Here is a 19,305-nt window from a genome sequence, read left to right on the forward strand (position 1 = left end):
AGCTGTTATGTGTTGGCATCGAAATTTCAATTAATAATATTTTAAAATCTGTATTTATAGACATTAAATATGATTCTTAATATTGTGGGATCAGATCAATATGTATTGGAAAGTTGAAATCGTTTTTATCCCTTACTTAGCACCGGTGGAATCTACTTCCACCTTCCGGTGTGTCAAAAGGGATTTTTTGTAGTTAAAAAGGTCTTTCAGAAATAACATAACCGCATGGGTAAAAATCTGAATGTAATCTGAGCTAATATTATTCTCAATATTGTACTGTGAATATTATTCTGAAAGTTAGGGCTCTATTCGTTATAAGTGACCTTGCGGTTTAAAAATGCAACATATGGGTTTATTATACTATTATCTGATTAAATATTATGTAAGATCAAGTTTGGTGATAAATATTTCAGAAACAGACTACGATTTTCACAAAATAGCCTACTCATTGATTGCTAATAAAAAAAATGTCAAATACAAGATTTATTTAAAGTATTTTTAGGCGATTTCTAAAAAAAAGAGCCGTTTGATAAAAGCTATTTTGAAGTCATTATCAATACAAAAAATTATAAATAATTTTTTTTATGCATTATTGTAAAAGTGGTAAATAGTAGTAAAAAAAGGGCTACTACAGCCAAATCCAATCCAAGATGGCGGCCAGTCCGCCATCTTGGAATGACGTCATAAATACAAGATGGCGGTGGTCGGCCATATTGGATTGCGACGTCAGTGGCTGTAGTATCCCGTCACCGTCATATTCGAATTTCCCTTTTTCCCTGTGAGAATTTCCCTTTTCCCTTAGCGGGATATTTGAAATTCCGTAGTGATATAAACTTTTTTTTTTCTTTCCCTACATCCCTGGGCCGGACATCCAATTAAGTATACTCGGCCCAGAGACGTGTCTTTTGACTCTAAGGCGGTCTTCCCGCCCACCGGTTTTACACCCGGCACGGCAGTTCAACCGCCCCCGTACTAGATCTTTTCTTGCCTGCCTCTAATTCCCGCCGACGAGGGCAAAGCCCGGGTATGCCGTTCCCCACCCCCGCCGTCAGAAACCGGGTCTCGGTCTTTATGCCATTTGCCTCAAACCGGTGCGACCAGCACAAGGAGCGCGCGCACCCCCAAAACCAGCCACGCCGGCCGGGTCTAGGTCTTTTAATTTTATCCCCGCGAAATCTCCCCGGAGTCCCCGTCCCCTTACCGAAACCTGCACGCCAGAGCATACAGGCTCTCAAAGTCCACCTATCCCTATTTACGATTGAACCTAACGATTCCTTCGTCGCGCCTCCTCTTCCTTAGTGCGAAGAACCGTACCGGCGAAATTGTTAAAAACGTTCCAGTTCTGCTCCCTCCTTAGCGACGACTCTACTATGTTATTCGCGTTCAGGTTATTGACTGCTATGAATTGTCTGTATTGTGCCCATCTTCGGCATTCGAACATCGTATGCTCCGCGTCGTCCACCTCCTGACAGTAGTCGCAGTTGGGTGTACCTCTCTTGCCGAATCTTTTTAAATAGTAACCAAAACATCCATGACCCGACATCATCTGTTATGTAAAAGTTCACCTCGCCATGTTGGCGATCCAGCCATGCGTCCAAATCACTTATTAACCTTTCTGGTCCAGGCCGCAGCGTTAGTCTCTGCCCATACTTCCTTCCACCACTGTCGGGTCATCGCCTCGGTCTCAGCTCTACTACACCCTTCCGCTCTCCCTTTGTAGAACATGTAAAACATTTTTCACTCGTTACATCAGAGAGCAACTGTAGTCGATTGGTTTAAGGCGTCAGTCGCGTCCCGTCATGAACGGGTTCGACTCCTAGCCGTCCAAGTTTTTTTTTTCACTTCAAATATTATTTATTTATTTAATTCAAACCGACCGCTACACAACAACTGTTCACCAGCGGTACCAACCATTTAATTAATTATTATAAATAAAATTCAAAGCGAATATATTACTCAAGTTTGTATCACTGCGGAATTTCAAATATCCCGCTAAGGGAAAAGAGAAATTCCCACAGGGAAAAAGGGAAATTCCAATATGGCGGTGACGGGATACAGCAGCCTCTGACGTCACAGTCCAAGAAGGCCGACCACCACAGGTAGACACCACCAAGATGGCGGACTGGCCGACATCTTGGATTTGGCTGTCGTACCCCTATTTCCGTACTACTGTAAATGCACAAAGAAAATCTCAAACTATTCACACTTCCATTTCAGGTAGATTTCATAAGAAAGCCCAAACTCCAAAAATACCGTCACTTCAAAAGTTTATATGTATATATATATTTCAATTTCTTGTGGACACGATAACTGCCGTAATTTTGCGCCAATCACTTTCAAATTGATACATAAAATATAACGACCCAAAATCTAGGTCAAGTTCATTAATGGGCAAAACCGTACAATGGTGGTGGGAATGGGGAGGCTTTTTCGAGAAAAAAATCGCTATAACTTTCTTACTAAGTAATATATCAAATTCGTTTAAAGTTATTCTTTGGATAAGGGCCTAAAATATATACAAGTAAAGTTTTTTGATATCACTAACCATATGGCTCAGGGGTTGGAAAAAATGGGGTTTCAAAGACAAAACAAATCATACCTCCCTTAATGAGCACATTATCGAATCGGTTTAAAGTGGTCTTTAGCCTCTAAATATTTCCTAAAACTTTGGCTGATTTAATTTTTAATATGATCAACCCTTACGGCAAGGGATGACTAAAATATTGCTGGAATTGTGAGAAGATGGGGCTTGTATGCTAAACATGTGAAACTTTTTTGTTATGCAACCATTGTCGTATTCAGTAAATTTGAAATTTTTCTTAACGTTAAGGTGAAATTCTTTTTTATACCCTACTTAACAGTTGTGAAATCTACCTCCGCTTTCCCGCGTGCCGAAATTTTTAAATTTATTTTGTTTTTCAATTTAATTCTTTTTTGAGTGATACCTCTGCATTCACAATTTGTTGAGGTGTGGAACACAATATTTTGGGTTCGACACCGATTCAGCTTTGTAAATGAATCATTAAAATTGAATAATGAAGAGCAGATTTTTATTACAATTTTTTAAATTTCAAACTGAACAATTTACATTTTTACCTGCACTTTTAAAAGTTTTAAAATAATGTTTTGATGGAATACATACTATCTGCATGTTGATGGTACTGAGAGAAAATTCTTTCTTAGAACCCTGACAATCAATTTTAATGTGCGGGTTATCGGCGCATAAAAAACACAGAAGCATGTTTATCATTTCAGTCACTAACATGAAATGTTATTTGATAATGAAGCTTATGCCAGAGACTGGCGCTTTTTTCTATTTATTTTTAATATTTTAATTTAATTTCCACAAAACATTGTGATGATGCAGAGATCTTTGTAAAAATTCTAGACATGAAGAGGTAAAATAAATAAAGTCAATAGAAAAATTATTTTTTATAAATAATTCTGTTTTACTGTTAGAATGCAATTTTCTAACTATTTATCGACATTTATTTGTTAAAAGGAAAAAAGTATAACTGTACGTTAATTTAAGGCTACTTAGTCGAGACCCTGATAAATATACATCCCGATGTATTAAATGTATAATTGCTTTTTTTAAAATTTTTTAATTAGTAAAGAGTAGAATTGATTTTTACAATATTAATTTATCAAAATTTTCTGCCGCTAGGTTCGCTGTGATTTTTTCATGCCTCGCACATTTCACTGGTAAAGTGAAATGCAGTTCAGTTTGATAGAAATACTATATGCAAGCTTAGTTTGATGGGAATGGTTATATAACAGTGGTTTTACAAAAGACCTTTTTTTAATTTTTCTAACTGGTAAGTAAATTTTTCTATAGTAGTATTTCATAATTTTTTTGTTTATTAGTTAATAAATAACCGATTTTCATAAAAGAGTATGTATGTATCTCGCATAACTCAAAAACGATTAGTCGTATGATGTTGAAATTTTGGATTTTGCACTGTTTTAACATCTATTTGTTCACCTCCCCATTTGATTGCAATCGACAAAATCCAAAAAAATTTGGATTTTGGTATTTTTCTTAACTGAAGTAATAAAAATTGAGAGCGTTTCTACTATATATCATAAGTGGTACGTATTTTCATTTGTTCAAATAAAATTGTAATTAATGAAATATTTGGATCTTAGGGGAAGACACATCAGTTCGAATCAGTCTTAATTTCCTTTCTTTTTAACTTTTTTTTTTTAATTTAAGTATATTGATGTATTAATAATTAATTATTAATCTCTCATTATAAACAAATTTTTACGAATAATAATAATTCAATAAAAAAAAAAAAAAATCAGAAGTTGGTAATGAAATAAAATTCGATGTACTTTTCATTTGAAAAAAATGTGTAAATAATTTATAGACGTATGAGGAAGTCATGTGTTGTCCACATCAGAGTTTTTAATTTATTTATTTTTAATCTTAGACCTACTGCCTGTTAACAAAATTACGCAATATTTGTTGGTGTGAAATATACAATATATCTTTTATTTTAAATATATGAAGTACATACAAATGCTAAAAGCGTTTAAAAGTTTTCCCATTTATACTTAAGAACAGTTTGAAAAGAACTAAAAATATTTTTTTTTCTAGAAATAGTTATAAAATCGATGTATGGTCTTTTCAATTGAACAGCGGGTAGAAACTCAAGATGATTGTTTAATTTGCACACATTGTACTTTTTCTTGCGTGGGCACTAAGACGTAGAGTGGGTGTGCTATGACATTGTGGAAACATTAGATATATATTAGGTATTAGGTAATATATAAGCAATATATTTCATGTATGAAAAAGAGAATTAAATTGTAAACAATTAATTAAATTTCTCAAAAAATTAATTTTACAATATTATTATAAATTATTTAATTTAAACTTTACCATTAACAGATGTTATAGAAGAAAATCTATTAACCGGACCTTTATAAACGGATACATCTGCTATAAATGAGATACATGATAGATCCAAAGTAATTTGCTAACCGAGTCGAGATGAGATATATTGAGCGAGTACGAGTGCGTTTATGTTAGGTCCTGCAAAGAAACATTTTGAATATCTGGAACGCCATAACGACGTTTCTTCTGTATTCTTACAAAGAAAAAAAAATGGCATGATCATCTAGGAGCTGTCAGTTTAATTACACTTTTGTAAAAAAATACTTATTAAAACCCAATTAACAATGTTTTTTTTTTTGTCTTCAGTCATTTGACTGGTTTGATGCAGCTCTCCAAGATTCCCTATCTAGTGCTAGTCGTTTAATTTCATTATACCCTCTACATCCCCTACATCCCTAACAATTTGTTTTACATATTCCAAACGTGGCCTGCCTACACAATTTTTTCCTTCTACCTGTCCTTCCAATATTACAGCGACTATTCCAGGATACCTTAGTATGTGACCTATAAGTCTGTCTCTTCTTTTAACTATATTTTTCCAAATGCTTCTTTCTTCATCTATTTGCCGCAATACCTCTTCATTTGTCACTTTCCATCCACCCATCTGATTTTTAACATTCTCCTATAGCACCACATTTCAAAAGCTTCTAATCTTTTCTTCTAAGATACTCAGATTGTCCAAGTTTCACTTCCATATAAAGTGACATCCAAACATATACTTTCAAAAATCTTTTCCTGACATTTAAATTAATTTTGATGTAAACAAATTATATTTCTTACTGAAGGCTCGTTTCGCTTGTGCTATTTTATATCGCTCCTGCTTCGTCCATCTTTAGTAATTCTACTTCCCAAATAACAAAATTCTTCTACCTCCATAATCTTTTCTCCTCCTATTTTCACATTCAGTGGTCCATCTTTGTTATTTCTACTACATTTCATTACTTTTGTTTTGTTCTTGTTTATTTTCATGCGATAGTTCTTGCGTAGGACTTCATCTATGCCGTTCATTGTTTCTTCTAAATCCTTTTTACTCTCGGCTAGAATTACTATATCATCAGCAAATCGTAGCATCTTAATCTTTTCATCTTGTACTGTTACTCCGAATCTAAATTGTTCTTTAACATCATTAACTGCTAGTTCCATGTAAAGATTAAAAAGTAACGGTGATAGGGAACATCCTTGTCGGACTCCCTTTCTTATTACGGCTTCTTTCTTATGTTCTTTAATTATTACTGTTGCTGTTTGGTTCCTGTACATGTTAGCAATTGTTCTTCTATCTCTGTATTTGAACCCTAATTTTTTTAAATTTCTGAACATTTTATTCCAGTCTACGTTATCGAATGCCTTTTCTAGGTCTATAAACGCCAAGTATGTTGGTTTGTTTTTCTTTAATTTTCCTTCTACTATTAATCTGAGGCCTAAAATTGCTTCCCTTTTCCCTATACTTTTCCTGAAACCAAATTGGTCTTCTCCTAACACTTCTTCCACTCTCCTTCTCTATTCTTCTGTATAGAATTCTAGTTAAGATTTTTGATGCATGACTAGTTAAACTAATTGTTCTGTATTCTTCACATTAACTGCCCCTGGTTTCTTTGGTATCATGACTATAACACTTTTTTTGAAGTCTGACGGAAATTCCCCTTTTTCATAAATATTACACACCAGTTTGTATAATCTATCAATCGCTTCCTCACCTGCACTGCACAGTAATTCTACAGGTATTCCGTCTATTCCAGGAGGATTTCTGCCATTTAAATCTTTTAATGCTCTCTTAAATTCAGATCTCAGTATTGTTTCTCCCATTTCATCCTCCTCAAGTTCCTCTTCTTCCTCTATAACACCATTTTCTAATTCATTTCCTCCGTATAACTCTTTAATATACCACCAATCTATCGACTTTACCTTTCATATTATATATTGGTGCACCATCTTTGTTTAACACATTATTAAATTTTAATCTATGTACCCCAAAATTTTCCTTAACTTTCCTGTATGCTCCGTCTATTTTACAATGTACATTTCTCTTTCCACTTCTGAACACTTTTCTTTAATCCACTCTTCTTTCGCCAGTTTGCACTTCCTGTTTATAGCATTTCTTAATTGCCGATAGTTCCTTTTACTTTCTTCATCACTAGCATTCTTATATTTTCTACGTTCATCCATCAGTTGCAATATATCGTCTGAAACCCAAGGTTTTCTACCAGTTCTCTTTATTCCGCCTAAGTTCGCTTCTGCTGATTTAAGAATTTCCTTTTTAACATTCTCCCATTGTACTTCTACATTTTCTACCTTATCTTTTTTACTCAGACCTCTTGCGATGTCCTCCTCAAAAATCTTCTTTACCTCCTCTTCCTCAAGCTTCTCTAAATTCCACCGATTCATCTGACACCTTTTCTTCAGTTTTTAAACCCCAATCTACATTTCATTATCACTAAATTATGGTCGCTATCAATGTCTGCTCCAGGGTAAGTTTTGCAGTCAATGAGTTGATTTCTAAATCTTTGCTTAACCATGATATAATCTATCTGATACCTTGCAGTATCTCCTGGCCTTTTTCAAGTGTATATTCTTCTATTATGATTTTTAAATTGGGTGTTGGCAATTACTAAATTATACTTCGTGCAAAACTCTATAAGTCGGTCCCCTCTATCATTCCTTTTGCCCGCCCGTATTCACCCACTATATTTCCTTCCTTGCCTTTTCCAATGTTTGCATTCCAATCTCCAACTATTATTAAATTTTCATCTCCTTTTACGTGTTTAATTGCTTCATCAATCTCTTCATATACACACTCTACCTCATCATCATCATGGGCGCTTGTAGGCATATAGACGTTAACGATCGTTGTCGGTTTAGGTTTTGATTTTATCCTTATTACAAATAGCGATTCTATCGCTATGCGTTTTGAAAAACTCTACTCTCTTCCCTATCTTCTTGTTCATTATGAAACCTACTCCTGCCTGCCCATTATTTGAAGCTGAGTTAATTATTCTAAAATCACCTGACCAAAAGTCGCCTTCCTCTTCCCACCGAACCTCACTAATTCCTACTACATCCACATTTATCCTATCCATTTCCCTTTTTAAATTTTCTACCCTACCAGCCTTTTTTAAACTTCTAACATTCCACGCTCCGACTCGTAGAATGTTATTTTTTAATTTTCTGATGATCCCTTCCTTAGTAGTCCCCACCCGGAGATCCGAACGGGGGACTAGTTTACCTCCAGAATATTTTACCAAGGAAGGCGCCTCTATCATTGCTATATGAAAATGCAGAGAGCCACATTTTCTTGGAAAAAAAGCAGCTGTAGTTTTCCATTGCTTTCAGCTGCGCAGTACTCAGAGGACTGAGTGATGTTGATATGGCCGTTTAAGTCATTCTGACTCACGTCCCTAACAACTACTGAAAGAGCTGCTGCCCTCTTTCAGGAATCATTCCTTAGTCTGGCTCTCAACACATACCTCTCCGATATGGTTGCACCTTCGGCCCAGCTACTCTGTATCCTGAGCACTCAAGCCCCCTCACCAACGGCAAGGTCTCATGATTCATAGAGGATTAACAATGTAAATAATTAATAATGTAGGCATAATTTTATGCCTACGTAATTTATATTAAAGTTCATTTGATTTAAAGTTAGAAGTTGAAATTTACGTAACACGTTTACCGTTAAATAGTTTATACTTTTTGACACGTACTCGTAACCTTATTTATGAAGTAAAATTTAGTTTTCCGTTTTGATTGATTATTAAATATAAACAACGAAGAGATAAATAGTTCTTAAAAAGAATTTCCCTATAAATCAATTTTCTTGACATTCAAGGTAACTGGTACCTCAATTACCCTTGATAAACGAAGATCCACCGAATTTTATATGAATTAAAACTGACAGCCCATTTATTCATAACAACCTGTTACTAAAAAGATAACAAAAAGAAACGGCTAGCTATTGTACCGACAACGTTTCTAGAAGTTAGCCGGGTTTATTTCCGGAAATGTGCAATGCAAGGAGGTGGTGGCCAGGGGATGAAGGATAGCTCATGGAGTCGCCGTTTGTCTGGGCTTGCTTGGATGGTGGGCGGTGGTGAAGTGGGGGAATTCTGGTTCTTCTATCTTTCGGAGATCTCAGTAGATCGCTGTGAACGGTGGAGATTACTAGGAAATAAAAGATCCGAAACTGTGGTGGAAGCCAACAATGGTGTTCCCTCATTTGAGTGGACGATTAAAGAAAAGACTCGAACCGGTGGGGGGAAGCCAGTCATGGTGTACCCCCACTAGAGTGGGCATAGAAAAGACCCGAACCGGTGGAGGGGAAAGTCAGAAATAGTGTACCCTGCTAGAGTGGGCAAAACTCAAAAGAAGACATTCAACCGGCGACCCTCGTTTGAGTTTCAAGGACATGCCCCTGCACTGAACCATGCTTAACTGTTGATCCAGTGCAGGGATGTTGGGCGGAAAAAAAAGAAAGAAAGAAATTAGAAATGCGTCGTAAATTTAAAGAAAGAATGTAAGAAAACATATTTTTTACTCTCTCTTTTTGGTACATTTGTGAACTTTATAACTCTCACAAAAGAAGTCTATAAAATATGACTTTCAAAATGCGGAAATCTGCAAAACAGAGAAGCGAACCACAAGCGTTAACTCGGTAAACAATACATGAAATCAAACCATTTCAATTATATAAATAATACAGTCATATATATGTTATGGTAAAACCTCGAATAATTTCTAACAAAAAACTCTATAACTAAAAATAATTCCCATCTCAAGTACTAGATAATAAGTCGTATGCAAGAAATATTTGCTCTTCATATTAATTACTTTTTGAATGAAACATTTTGTTAAACTTAGTGTTTCAATTGTACTCAAATTTATCTCTCCTAAATAAATGTTATAATGAATCAATTGTATGACCTGGATTCTATGGAAATCAAAAGTACGTTGAAGGCAAAATCAACCTTTAAACACATTGTCCAAGTATATGAAACCCAGGTAAATTTTAAAGACTATAAAATCAACGTATAAAGTGAAGAATAAATATGAAATAATGATTTTGAAAGAGTAAATCCTTTTCAAAGGATAAAGCTTGTAGAATACAATTACTATTAAGACTAATCGATTAACTTTTTTGTGTAAAAATTATTCTTAATAATATTAAATAAAATTCAATCACATTTTCTTAGCATCATGTTTTTTTAATCATGGTGTTTTGTAAAAGGAAAGGCGAATTTTACGATAAACAGAAAACTGGAAGGCTATATTTTAAAAAACAGAATTTTTAGTTATAGTTTTTAGATATTTTATATCTTTCCTTAACTTTTAGAACAGTTTCAACGAACAAAATGACTATATTTAATGAAAAACGTTCAGTTGGGATTCAAAACCCTTTTTTCCCGCAGCAAAAATTGAAAATAAATAGGGTTAAAAAACAATCCAGGTGTTAGACCCAGACTGTGAATTTAAGAGTTAATAATTGATTATTCTCACGTTTGAAATGATTAATTTTAATGCAATTTTTGAACTGAAATCCCGAAATTGAGAAGAGCATTTTTAAATTCATGCTCTTTCCTATTTAGAAGTGATTTCGTTCAGTAACGAAATCACTTCTGTAACTTTTACCAACAGAATATGGTAATTGTCAACAATGACCAAAACGATTTGGTAAAAGTCCGAATTAAATGTGTTTTCAAGATTTTTTCGGACTTTTACCAAGTAACTTGGTAAATGTTAGAATTTACCGATAAAACTTAAAATTTACCGGTATTCGGGGTTTTACTATAACATATACACTATGAATAAAAAAGTTTTAAAATGTTTAAAGTAAAATCTGTTAATAAAATAACATTTAAAAATTAAGTTAACAGTAACATACATAAAGATCTGATACCACAAGTAAAGCAAAGTTGAGGGTTAATGATAAAGCTATCTATTAAATATGTTTATAATAAAATAGATTAAAAAAATGAAACTTTTCGTTGAAAGATCTGCTTATCGGATGATTGTTAAATGAAATGATGTTAAAAATGAATGCGATAATTCTACGTACCTGTGATTACATAGTAAAAAATTTAATGTTCTATCAATTAAATATATGTTTTCATGTAATATACATGTGTTAGTCAGTACATACAGATAAATTTAAATCGACTTATCACACTATTGTTAAATTTATAATTAGGTCAACCTGAAAATAAAATTTATCTTTTACTCAACAATCAACTTCGCAGTGATTTTATTTAAATTCATCAATATTTACTGGTTTGGAATTAAGTTAATAACTTCATTATAATTAGTCTGTCTTCTGCTTCAAATTTGTTAAATAAAGGAATATCAAAATTATTAAAAGGTCTTAAGTGATAAGTTATGGTGCGAAGATTCTGACAATTTTTCTTTTTATTTAGGTATATATGACTAATTAGAATTTTTACGATGCTATCACATATATATATATAAGCACTATCACAGTCGTTTTTAACATTATTTTATCTAACAATCATTCGATAAACAGATGTTTCAGTGAAATCTTTCATTTTATATCAATCCCATTATATAAAGAGGAAGAAGGTTTTAGTTTGTTCTAGTTAAACAAAAAATTACTTGAACAACAGCAACCAATTCTTTACTCAGATTTCTTGGAATAACTAAAGAGGTGTTTAGAAATATTTCAACTCTAAAAATCTCGAAAAAAACATACATTTATATTTATTTATTTATAATAGTGGAGATTTGCCGTTGAAGCACAAATTTAATGAACTGAATCATTTAATTGTGAACTGCGTTTCTCTATCACTGTGTGAACTGGGTTTAAACTGAATGATTCGAAACAATCGAATGAATAATATTACAAAGATAATCGAATTTCATTTACGTTAAATAAAATAATATTAAATAAATTTGAAATATATTAAAATAATGGGCTTCCCGTGGGTACTGCGTGTAAGGCTAGAGTGGTGAGATATGAAAGCACCTTGTGGGAGGATAAACCAATCATCACCATCAACTGGTAACAACGGAGTACTTCTGCGGCGCTGTTTTCGGAGGTGAAATGAGGTGCTCTTAAAACATCTCTGCAAACAATCGTCCGATTTTCAAAATTCAAACGGGGTATTTGTTAGTAGGTTGAAGGTTTACTTTTGTATTCATCAAGTACACTCTCGATTTAAGAGATCATGGTTATTTGGAAATGTATATATATATATATATATATATATATACTAGCGGACCCGACAGACGTTGTCCTGACGTGGCACTGTTCTGTAATAAATGCACAACACATAAATATAAGTAACTTATTTAAGTTAAAATTAGCAGGAATGTGGACGAAATTTCATTAATATGACTATTATCAGTTTGTGATTATTGTATTATTGTAATGGGTTTATTGATTAATTATGTGTAGTATGGTTAATATTTATTTTCACTAAATATTGAGATATCTGACGAAAATCGAAACGTCGTAAAATTAATAATTAGTGCAATTAATATATTTTGGTACTTAAGTATTAACGCCACCGCAGCTACAGCTTTATTTAAAAACAAAGTAGTCAATCGGATTTCGGTGGAAAATGGGCCGATATAGAGTTTAACATAGATTCAAAACAGACTCTTTATTAATTTTAATAATGGTTATTTATATTTATTTATTTTATAAATATAATTTAACCAAACTTAACCTACGCTCGCTTCGCTCGCTAACCTTGACTAATTAACAGGAGTATTTTGATATTTAAATAATAAATAATTGCAATAATTATTGAATTTATTAAATAAATACTCAAAAAATTACGGTAAAATTAGTCAAGGTTAGCGAACGCAGGTTAAGTTTGGTTAAATTATATTTATAAAATAAATAAATATAAATAACCATTTAGTAAAATTAATAAAGAAACTATTCATTTTCCACCGAAATCCGATCGACTACTTCATTTCTAAAAAAAGCTGTAGCTGCGGTGGCGTTAATACGTAAGTGCCTAAATTTTCATCCACGTTACTTCTAATTTTCACTTAAGATCATTTTAAAAAAGTACCTCCTGCGTTTTTTTAAAATTTAATAATTTTGAAGTTTCATAACCATGTGATAGCTTAATTAATCAATCAATTAATAAAAAAATTAAAGCACTGTAAAAAAAGCAACGTTGTTATATTTTGGTAGAAATTTTTATCATTTTTCTCATTCTTTATTTTAACATATATTTAACCAAATTTTAGATAATTGTAAATTAAAAACAATTTTAGAAAATTTTTTATAAAATTAATCAGCTAAAAAAATTATAACTTCAATTTTTTAAATATACTTTAAAACTATAATTATTATACGTAAATTATATTTTAATTTTATAAATGTTATATAATTATATAAATGTATAATTTATTTTACAAAATGACATTTTTATTTTCAAAGAGCATATTTTCAATATTTCATAAGTTGCATAGAATCAAATGAGAACTGACAATTTAAATTTGTAGGTTAAGTTGATTGTTATTGGATGCAGTTGTATACATCATTAAAATTCATGAAAAATCATGTAAAATACTCACGTCAATACTGCATCTTACAAATTTGCACAATGTATATTTTTTAATTACACTTTAAAACGTTATTTAAATAAATAATATTCTCAATAAGCGCGCAATTCTAGCAGACTCGGCAATGCTTCGCTATTGCTAGATTTGAGTATACATACAAATTAAATGAACACAATTGAAAGTTTCATAAAACCTCAAAAACAATGAACATTAGGAACTTCACAAAATTGACCTTTCACTTTATAAAAGTCAAAAGGGAAATAAATCCAAATGGCAAACAACAGCACTACCTATCGGATTTAATTCACACCACTCTCTAATCACAGTATTCGGTAGAAAATAATTTTTTAACGAAAAGGATTGTGACTTCAAAATCATTACAATTAATACTCAACATTAAGAAACTTACAAAACATTCATAAAATTTAACCTTTCACTTTATAAAAGTCAGAATGTAAATAAATCCAATTGTCAGAACAGCACTACCTATCGGATTTAATTCAAACTACTCGCTAAACACAGTATACTGTTAAAAATACGAATTTTAATGTAATAACAACATTAAGCTACGATGCAAGTAACTGATATGCGAAAAAGCAACAAAATAAAAAAAATTCCTAGAATCCGATCGCACCACAAACTACCGGTTCTGACTGATATGCCAAACATTTTTTAAAAATTCTAAAACGCGATCGCAGCGCTGCCTACCGGATTTAATTGTGAATCTTAACCATCGCAAGATCAACAACAACACGTAAATAAATAAATAAATTTAAAAAAAATTTCTATCGGATCAAATTGTGAATCTAAATCATTCTCGAATCCTCTTGAACACACACAAAATATTTCATCAAAATCAGTCCAGCCGTTTAGGAGGAGTTCAGTGACATACACACGTACACAAAAAATATATCGCATCACGCGAGAACCAACCGACCGCTTACTTTCAAATTTGCAGGATTCTTGTTATCCCAGGAAAGGTTTTAAGCTATTGATCGAGGTCCTAGCTACCTTGAAGGTTAAGGTATTTAAAATATTCATTATTTCTTCGCCCCCAAGGAAGGTGCAGTGTTGATTTAAAGATATCCATTAACGAAAAAATAGATTAATCCGTTTACTTCATTATTATATTTCTGCCATCACGGCAAAAAAATAAGTTATGAATTTTTCGTCGTTATTGGTGTGTATACTTTAGTTACTACAGTTACTGTTATTCTTTCTTTTTTAATTTAGTAATTTATTCTCACAACCATGAGGATAACTTATAGAGATAACTTATGTGGGGGTTCAGGGGGTGAAGTCCTGTGGGTAGATGGGAATGGCAACCGAAGCGAGCTCTGCAGCCGTGGGGTAGGAACGTTGGCCACACGTTGGTCTAAAAGGGTGCTACAGCAGAAACTAATAGAGGACCGCTAGGCGGACAACGGAGATGTCGGTTGAGGAGAACGATTAGCGCCAGCCTTCGGAGACGGGTGGCGGTGGTACCTAGGTATTGTCGTTGCCGTTGGCTCCCGCGGGACGCGTTCCTGCTGTCTGAGACCGGCAGGAGGTCTGTCCGCCGCTACCTCGTAGACCAGACTGGAGTCCATAATGAAACAAAGTCAGGGGTATGAACTGAAGTTGAGTTCACTAACGGAACTAGAACTAAATTTCGTTGTTGCGAACAACATTTCTGGTGATATGTTTTTGTTAAATTGCCTAGTATTTCGAGTCATTTACTAGAAATTAGCTCAAATTAAAGGTAGAACTAGGCGCGGGGTTGGGGCTTCCGCAAACTTGTTTAGGTAGTTCAGAGGGCAACGATGTAGGACATTCAAGATGTCCGGACGAGGCCTACAGCGAAGGCAAAAGCTGAGTTTGAAAATCACCGATGTAAATGTCTACCGTGACATTTACATCGGTGACATCCCAACGAGGCCTGGCTTATTATTATGATATGTAAAAAGTTAGGAGGGTGAAAGACGACTCCCATTAAAGCCTATCATGATTATGAACGGGCGGGGGGGTGTGGCGACCGGAAGTATCACAAGGCGAGTGTCTTCCCCTACGGGGTTGGGATGTCTGAGACCGGCATAGCTATAGTGTAACTTTTGAGCTATAAATATCGTAAATATTATTAATTGTAAATATCGATTGAATGTGTCATGTAAATCCTCTATAGGATTGGAAACAGGAGCAGAGAGCTTGCCCAGTACTGTGCGGTGACGTGGATATTGTGAAGTGCGCCTCCTCTGTGTGCTCTAGAGGGAGGCAGGAGATACCGCGTGGCGATTGAGCTCGTCGGTGGGGGGGGGGAGTCATGCGGTTGATGTTATCTCCCGGTGATGGATGGACTGCGTGTGCCTGGTATTTTATAAGGGTGCTACAACAGAAACTAATGAAGGACAAGGAGAGGTCGGTTGAGGACGGCGATGGGCACCGGTCTTCGGGGCCGAGTGGTGGGGGGTGCTTCGGAATTTTCACCAGTGGCTCCCGCGGGACGCTTTCCTGTTATCTGAGGAGGGCATAGCTATGGCATATATATTCTGAGCTGTATATATTATTAGTTATTAATTCTGAGCTGTATATTATTTTAATTGTAAATATTGAGTGTAAACAGTGTCTGAATGTGTTATGTAAATATTGATGTAAATAAGAAGTGTGCCTGTGACGCAGGTGGTGCTGATTTTATGTCTTTACGTCAATTCCAGAACCACCCTGCGTGAGGGAGTGGGTTTTTAGTGGGTCCCACCGCATAGGCGTAGAACCCCACACACCCAGGATGTGCAGACTGCTGAGCGTTTGGTTCAGACAAATTTTCCCACTTCCTACGGGAAAAAAAAGGCCCGTTGGCTCCGGGAGACCCCGAGGAGCTCCTGAGTTGGCTCCGGGATTTGCCTGAGCTGACGTGAGCCCCAAGAGTGCAGGTTCTGACTAGATGGGCCAGTTAGTTTTATTATAAATTAAAACATGAATTTAATCACTTTTCAACCTAATTACGCAAGAATTATTTTATAAAACTTAAGGAAATGAAAATAGACATTAATTTATTTGATGCGCAAATTTTTATCGAAACGTTAACAAATCATTAAGGCGTAAATTAAAATTGTTAATACTTTTACAAGATAAAAAGATTGTTATTATTTTATTATCAAAACAGATTAACCTCATAACCTTGATTTTTTAAAATTAATTCGCGTTTTTGCAAACATTTCCGTCTAAAATTTTCTTTGGTATTAGGAAACCGAGATCCTGTGAAATTCCGCTCTTCATAGTCTTTTTAATAAAATGATACTTTCACTGGTTCCACAATATGAAAATATATTAATCAAATACGTAAATTCCAGAAATATACAAGATAGTTCTCGTTGGAGGTTGAAGAGAATAAGGAAATATCTTAATAGATTAACAATTTTTTTATAACAAAGAACATTGCTGTATGATCTGTTTTTTCATATCTTCTACCACTTTTATTTACGTCGTTTCTTATTCACCCTATTTGTAATTTTTTATAGGGATTGTATGGAAACAGATTTAAAATAAAGTTAAAATAATATTAGAACATAATAAATTAGATTATCGTTTATAAAATAAGATCAAAATTTTTTCGGTGTATAAAAAGAAACACGATAGAATTTTTACCATTTGCCTTTTCTAATTAGCGGTTCATTTTTGTATTATTACTGTTTGTAATAAGCGGAAACAGAAAGACTTTTTTTTTAGTTTTAATGCTGGAAATTTACAAAATAATTTTTTATAAGCTAGAAACACAAAAATTATAAATAAGTACATAATATATTGCAAATTATGTAGATCTTACATTTGACATGAAATATTTTCAAAGCACAAATATTTTAATCATATACACCAGTAATATATATTTTTTTGAAAACATAAACGTTTTTAAAATCAAACATTTTTCTAGTACGTTTGGAAGAAGTTATTCTTGTACGCTGAATTATGTTTTTGGTCGTGTGTATCGCTGAAATTTCTGACAAGTAAAATGACAATCGATCAAATGAGTCTGATTGACATATAGATAGCGATAAAGGTTTAAGGAATTGGTTTAAGGTAGCCGTTATGATTTCATTTACTGCATTTTTCTTTTAAATAAATATTGGAAAAAAATAATAAGATTAAAAACTGTATGTATATTACAATTATATAAAAGAAAAAACAGAGGACCACAGAAAATTTTCTATAAAAGAGAAACAGTATTTACAAAAAACATTAAGTTTGAAACCGACAGTGTATTATATAAGATTTACTAGATTTAAATGTTATTTTTGATTATTATTTACTTAAAATGCTGTTTTAATTGTCAGAATTTGTTATTTATATTTGGGATGCATTAATGATTTAAGGATTGTATACTTATATATTAATTTTTAATCGATTAGCAAAATGGGTTTTATATGTATGTTGTTGAGAAATAATCAGTTGAACAAGCGGTTTCTCATCAATATTTTGAAATCTGTTTTGATGAACTTTAAAAACGATTACTTAGCTTGTAGCGCGGAAGACTTAAAGTAAATTTGACAAATGTTATATAAAACTACTTATTTTTAAGAGAACAATGATTTAAAATTTAGTTCTAGAATTTTTAATCTTGAAGTCATCGTAACTATTATTTACGTTATAATTAAATATTGTGTATCTATTGTACGTGTATTAAGTATACCTCACTAATCTCGCCTTTACTATATAATTAATAAGTCAGTTAAATAAAAGTAGGTTATTTTATAACCTCAAAAAACTCAGGTCGTAGCGGTAGTCGGCTGGAGAAAAATCCGACAGACCAACAACACCGTACAGTGCCCATACAGCCCTATGTCAAGTATCTTGGCTTACGGTTTGAAAATCAGGGCTGTTCAATAAACATATTAAGGAAGTTTCGAACAAGACGGAGCGTGTGGTTGGAATCTTCAGTCAATTAATGGGGACCAGATGGGGCCCTCGAGCAGCAAAAAGAAGACTGCTCATGTCTGTTGCAACGTCGGTATTGTTATTTGCGATACCGGCGTGGTTTGCTGCCTTGGACAGAAAGAAACAAGTCAGATGTTTGACATTGATGTAGTGAAGAGCCGCGCTAAAAATACCACGTGCGTACAGAACGGTGTCAGCAGAGGGGGTGGGGGTACTCGCTGGGGTCCCTCCGATTTGTCTCAGAGCTTTGTAGAGTAAAAGGCAATATGAGGGAATGACCAAGGAAGATGCGACGACACTATTATCTCAAGAGTGGCATGAGGCATGGGACACGGCGAGGAATGGCGCCTGGACGCGCAGACTCATACCCAGGTTGGAGCCGTGGCTGGGAAGGGGATATGGAGAAGTTGGCTATCGTGTCACAAATTTCCTCTCCGGCCACGGTGAATTTGGGGAATATCTCTACCGATTTGGTAAAAGGATGTTCCAGGATTACATATATTGCGGACTGCAGGACAGCCCCTACCATACCTTCTTTGAATGTCCTCGGTGGGATGGGGCCGCCAAGGTAAATTGTAATCTCGAATGGGCAACACCTGAAACCGCTGTCCTGTACATGTTGAAGGGAAGGGCTAAACATGGAGAAGCTGATTGCAGACATACTAAAGAGGAAGGAAAAAGATTACAGAGAATGGGGGGCAGACTGAAGCCTGGGTGGAAGACGTGGGGGGAGAAGGACAGCCCCCTGCTGGGCTGCCGTTCGTCCGTGCTTGCACGGGTGGGCAACAGTGAAGAGGCACGGGGATTCCCAACCTCCCGGATAAAAAAAAAAGTAAAGAAAAGACCGAGTCCCAGCAGATGGAGTGAGGTCCCGGGAACGGCATAGCCGGGCCCGATTACCCCCCGCCTCAGAAGTTAGAGGTAGGCAAATTAAAATAAGAAGATCGAGAACCGGCGGATCGACCTGCCATGCC

General features: G+C 34.3%; 2 protein-coding genes across 2 annotated transcripts in view; one reads left to right on the forward strand and one right to left on the reverse strand.

Annotated features, from left to right (window-relative positions):
- LOC142321740 (sodium-dependent neutral amino acid transporter B(0)AT3) overlaps positions 1-19,305 on the reverse strand; it is a 187,815-nt gene that overhangs the window by 104,439 nt on the left and 64,071 nt on the right. The gene's annotated exons all lie outside the window — the stretch shown is intronic.
- Rbm13 (RNA-binding motif protein 13) overlaps positions 3,731-19,305 on the forward strand; it is a 279,868-nt gene continuing 264,293 nt past the window's right edge. The window contains exon 1 of the mRNA XM_075360059.1: positions 3,731-3,818. The gene's annotated coding sequence lies outside the window, so the exon portion shown is untranslated. The remainder of the gene's footprint in view (positions 3,819-19,305) is intronic.

This window comes from Lycorma delicatula, chromosome 1 (assembly GCF_047948215.1).
Source record: "Lycorma delicatula isolate Av1 chromosome 1, ASM4794821v1, whole genome shotgun sequence".
In the NCBI taxonomy this organism is placed as follows: domain Eukaryota; kingdom Metazoa; phylum Arthropoda; class Insecta; order Hemiptera; family Fulgoridae; genus Lycorma; species Lycorma delicatula.